Raw genomic sequence first — 6,068 nt, 5'->3', positions numbered from 1 at the left:
ACCGCTTATGCAAGACGTTAGTGGAAGGGATGTGCCCAAAAGCCACCACTCCCACTGATAGGGAGGTCCCATAATGACCTCGGGGGCTACTGCCAGCTCCACAGCTAGAGCAACCTGACCCCCTGATCGACAGGGCTCTCGGGTGACGCACCCCCAAAACCAACCAACTCTTCAGAGTTGGAGCGGAAGCCGCTGAGCAGTGGCCCCAATGAGGGCCCCCATCCAAGGCTCAAGCACGCTCCTTGAACCTTGATCTATGGCCACAGAAGGTAGGCCCTAGAAGGTCAGCTCGAGAGGATCAGACCTACTACCATAGCCCTTAGAAGGGCTGTGGCGTTCTAGATGATCCGATGACCCTGATCCAGAGCCCAGATGCTCTTGATCACCTAACCCATGATAGGCTCCAATCAAACAGGAGGGCACTCCGAGCTCAAGATCGACAACTCCCAGATGAGTTCACTGAGCCTTCGCTCGAGTCAAAGACCTATGCGACATAGGCTCATGAAGGGATCAGCACCATCATCACTTGGCCCCGACAGCCGAGCAACGCCCATCACATCGACGAAGAAGGCCCCAAGTAGGGCACAGCACCCTTGTTAGTGGAAGCCATCCCCGCCAAGGAGGGTTCAGTCACCAGAGGACCAAATTTAGCCCTTCGTCGCCATCAGGCCGAGTGAGGCCACTAAGGGCTTAGGGGCTCCTGACGAGATCCTAACATATGGGTTTCCAAACGATGAAGACCCCACAACCAACCCCTCTAGGATCGTCTAGGGGCTTAGGGGCTATACCCATCAGGTACACTCGCATGCACCCTCTGAGAAGAAACCCAGCTAAGCCTAACTCCACCACGACCTCCGCTTGGGGCTCGGGGGCTTGCCCGAGCCTTGAGGCTCCCAATCAATGACAACACTTCTGCTCGGCCCTTGGCTCCTGCCCTACCAACGACGCCAGCCAAGGCCCAAGCGTAAGAAAACATGCCCTAAGCTACCAAGGCTTGGGGGCTCCTCGACGCTACCCCATGGGCACAGCATTGCTAGCCACTTTCCCTAACAAGGTCACGCACGAGGTGTTACACAAGAAGACAAAGCTTCCCCATGGCCTCTAGGGGCTCGGAGGCCCCCAGGCCCACGCGTCAGGCCCTAGAGCCGACCTCCTTCACCACCAAGAAGACTCCTAGAAGGTCCACCTAGGGGAGGCCTGGTCCAGGCCGACACAGCCTGACACGCAGAGTGTCAGAACAAAGTAGCCGGAAGACTGCCCAAGGCTTCTTTGGCTCCATGACACCGCCATATTCCACAACGTCACTTCAAGGTCCTCCTGGACTCTAGCGCATGTAGACCATAGACTAGTTCCCCCAAACCGCCATGTACCCTGACCTATCTCATTATATAAGGGTTAAGATTGGACCTAGAGGGGGGACGATCATCAGAAGATAGATCATTCCATTCCACTCCATCCTTTGACCTCTGCTCAACACCGAGAGCAAGGCAACCCAGAGAGGGGCACCGAGAGCTCCTCGACCGCATCCCATCGTCTTCCTCCTCTCCGACAAGGGGAAGACTCCACCGGCGGCGAGGCAACCTTTGTATTTGCACCAAGCTAACCCCCTACCAAATCTCTCTACAACCCTATTGTAACCCCCTGATTTTAGGGTGCTTTTGAGTATAAGGATCATCAGCTGCTGGATGTAGGGCATTGATTGGCCAGAACCAGGATAAACCGTTGCGTCCTCTCTGTGATTCTTGTGTTCTTGAGTCCACCCGAGCCACTGGAGACACGTACTCTGACACCGACTTGAACAACAATGCTTGCCGCAATTCTGACCCCACGACAAGGGGTCCTCCTCGTCTCCGCGCCACGCTATGGTGGTTCGAGTAATCACAAATAAATATTGTGCCCTATTTCAAGCAGGGTTGTTCTGATCTTGTTTGCTTGCACAGTGCCTTTTCCTTGGCTTACCAGGCCCTACGCTTTCCCACACCATCAGGGGGGGGGGGCTTCGTTGTTGTGCCAGCCTGTGCCTTGGTCTCTGCATCCGATGGGCTCCTCCTTCGGCTCATCTAGCGAGGAGTCGGATGTCCGCACGCTGGTGCGGATAGTTGGACCTAACCCTGCACCACCGCTGAGGAGGAAAGCTGGGAGGCGGAGTGGCTAAGGATGTGCTTGTCCTCCGTGGAGACAGGTGCTCGTCTGTGGCCACTGAAGCCCAGGAGCAGCTAATTGGTAGGTATTGGTGTGAATTGTCTTCTCGTTCCGCATGACGTCATGCTTGGTTGTAAGACAATCTTGCTTTCTTTTCAGCCATCCAGGAGTAGCTAGCAGCCATGCAAGGCAAGCTGGTCGACACGCGTTGGAACAACGATGGCCTGGTCAGGGAAACGGCGGTTGCAATACGTGACCGCCATGATGCCGATGAGAACTCCCGCGTTGCGGCGCGCCTCACGGAGGTTCGTCGTGGTCCCTCGAGGCACTCCACGGGGGCGACACTCATTGCCATCATCGTCTTCCCCAAAGGGAAGATCTCCCTTATCTCTATAGGGTTTCCCAACCTGACAGATTGGGTCCTTCCTATTACCTTTCCTATTAATTGGAATTCCTCCCAAGGTCGGAAAACTATATTATCTTCTTCTTTAGGTTATTCACTTCTGTCAACCCTAAATAAGTTGATAGGCAAGTATAAATGAAAAGATATATTCTTCAAAAGATATATTCTTCTCGTTACCTATTATATTTATATTGAAGATATTTCTATCTAAGCCTACCTTGGTTCTAGCCCCTATAACTAGGCACTCCTATAGTTCCTGAGATTCAGGTAGAAACATACAGGGCATATCCTTTCCTATCGATATCGAGGGTACCAGAAGGGGTAGTTCTCTATCAGAAATGGCGCTCTAACTGCAATCATTGGATTAGACGAATATTGGCAATTGACGGTGTCCCCCATGGGGGGCAAACCTCGAGCTGCGCCTCCGTGTCTTGCCGACACGGGTCGTGGAGGTTACCCATGTCGTTCGTTAGGGGGCCGCCATGGCCCTGGCCGCCGCCCAGCTCCGATCCGACGCAAACTTGCGTGAGGTGGAGCTAGGGTTCCCGCCGGAGCCGTCGCGGGAGGTTGTCGAAGCGTTGGTCACTGACTTCAGCGTGGCCGCTGATGCCATTGCGGTGGCCATGATGCCGCGATGCTCCTGACGGGGAGTAATTTGCTTGTAGACTCCAGCACATCTGCCGATTGTAAAAAATGTTAATAATATTTTGTTAGTTTGTATTTGAAGATTTCTGTTTTTTCATTGCCTGAAACTGATGTGTGTTATGTGATGCTGATGCTGATGCTGATGATGATGATGCTTATTAGCATGATTGTAGCCCCTGAACACCTTGATAGGTTAGTATAACGTATCTAGGTGTTAAGAGAACAAAACCCTTCACCAAGTCGACCTTAGTAGCCAGTCGCAAAAAAAAAAGTCGATCTTAGTAGCCCCCGGGCGTTTCGATAGATTAGTTTAATCGTATCAGGATACATTTCCAAAGCAAACCTCTAAATGAGCGAGTAGCCCTGTATGCTTGATGTGTTTCCTACCGAAATACAAATGTGAACTTGCATGTCTGTTGTCATGGCTCCTGATCACATGTTATGTGGTTGTTTGCATAATCTATCTCTTTGTGAAGTTATGAGAAGCAAAAATGATTGGATCTCATGTTACACAGTATAGTGCTTATGTGTTTGTTTCATGGTGGTGTGGGCTATTTATCATTCCTATCAAGTTTGCTGGAAACCATGAAAGGACTCCATTGAATTATCGCTAGCTATCCGATTTGTAGTTTCAGTACAATGTGTCAAAAGAAACTGAACTTTTGGTTCAAGGAACCAATCTAGAGATGAGGGACTCTGACCCAGAGGCAATATTTGAGGAAGATTGGAAGCCAAGCAAGACTGTAAGAGCTACCTAAACCATAGAACTCTGCAGCTGATATCTCAAAAGTCAGCATTGTGATTTTAGTCATAGTAGTATGCTGGCATAGGTATTTGGTGACGGCCAAATTAGTTATGCATGCACTTTCCGTTAGCAATTCTGCATAAAGTCAGAATCCTTGAAGATGAGTTTCAAACATCATGCTGCTCTTTTTCATATTACAGTTCCATCAAACCTTTCTATGCCAGGTCTCAGGGTCCGTTCTGGTTTCGGCTTCTGCTGACTTGCTGCATAAAAAACTAAATCACAAGTTTCTAATAAAAAACAAGTTGTTTTGAGCTGTGTAAGGGGCCATTCTAAGATTTGATTTCTTAATACCATGACCAAAATGAACTGCTTCTGTCATCTCTTTGAAGTTGATGTTCTATTCATAGCTGTCCACTCAGTAAATGGACTGCGGGGTAATCATTGAGCTGTGCTATGTCAAAATTTATAAATGTGTGGTTATAGATTATGAATTATGATGCTAAATGATATTATATGGAGCTTGAGGAGGCTTCAGGCTATGCTAACCAAAGCTGAGGAGTACTTGTGAAAGGTAAGCTGAGACATCATACTTACAATTTGCTTGTCAATAAGTTTCCAGCTACCACATTGAGCTTAATGCTAATTTCCTGTAGTGGTGTGAGGTAGTAGTTTGGCATTTTTTTTTTGGTATCGATACTTGCTGGGGCTTGAGTTTCTGAAATCTAAAACAGGGCAGGTAGCTTGATACATACTGTTATAGAGTTTTTGCTTAAAAGTTCAGCAGTTCAAGTACTGAAACAAAGTTCTCACATTACTGGCTAAGTATTGTTGACTTAAGTTTAGAGTTTTTTTTCCTCTGCTATTAAGAAATAGGATGACAAAAAATTTCCTCGTACAATGAGAAGACTACCAGCTCAGTTAAAGATTTCATGTACCATCTTGTATAACCAGTAAGCAGATGGTAGTTTAAAAAAAATCCTGAACACATCATGGCTTGGGGAACCACTGAACAATACATGTGGTTCTCAGTTTATGGAACTAATTTCACTTAGTGCTCCAACAAAATTAGTTTAATGTTTCAGGTTTGGTTGCTTCTAGCAATAATGTGATACCTATTGCCTACAATGAAAATTCTACAGGGTATCTGTAACTCTCCTAAGATGTTATTTTGTAATACCCATGGTTTTCTTGTATCCCAATTCACTTTTATAAAATATGCATTCCTGGCTGGTGAATTGATCTTGATTTAGTCATTAAACCTTTCCATTTAGGGAGGGCAAGGTACCACTGATTGGCAGCACTGACACGGAATTGCAGATGCTCGACGGCATGGCAAGGCAGTTCTTCGACAGGGAGGATGCTATCACCACTGACACGGCATGGCAAGGCAGCTCTTCGACAGGGAGGATGCTATCACCGTGCCGCAGGATGTCATGCTCTAATGTTCTACTTAGGTTTCTTCACAAATGAAGGGGCCGCTTGATCGGATGGGGTGTCGAATGGGCGTCTTCAACAGTCCCAAACATGTTAAATAATCTGATTTGGTTGATTATATAGTACTATCTTCATATATAGCTTCTTTTTTTTTTGTTATTTCTGCCTTCCATTGGAAACTCTACGCCACCTCCAAACAAAGTGCTGCCTCATGCGGAAGTCTTCAAAAATGTCTGATGGCATTCGTGTTTTGATTTATTTTCGATTGCGCAAGAATCTTATTGTTTACGCATAAAAAGTTTTATTCAGTTTCATCTTTTTATGAAGCAAGATTTTTTTTTGTTATAGCTTTAGCCAAATGGTCAAGGCAGGGCCCCCGAATGGCACCTAATGTTCTAGTAATATTTACAGCAACATGACGATACTGAGTACCAGGCTATGTCGATTGCAACATAGGATAGCTGACACACAGAAGTGGCAAGTTAATGTAGACTAGGCCCGATCTTTCGAAAGGTATGATAGTGTTGATTGATGGAGACTCGACGTTCACGATCTAGGCTTCGAACCAAGATTGATTCGGACCCCCGCAACCGTTACACCACTGCTCCATTGGTTATCAACCACGCGAATGCGATGACCTCGCCGAGAAGACTTTCCTGCAAGCAAATCAAGAACACAAGCAAGAACATGATGAAT

Source organism: Miscanthus floridulus, chromosome 19 (assembly GCF_019320115.1).
Source record: "Miscanthus floridulus cultivar M001 chromosome 19, ASM1932011v1, whole genome shotgun sequence".
Classification (NCBI taxonomy): Eukaryota; Viridiplantae; Streptophyta; class Magnoliopsida; order Poales; family Poaceae; genus Miscanthus; species Miscanthus floridulus.
The sequence above is the reverse complement of the archived record's forward strand: the minus strand, read 5'-3'. Positions refer to the sequence as shown.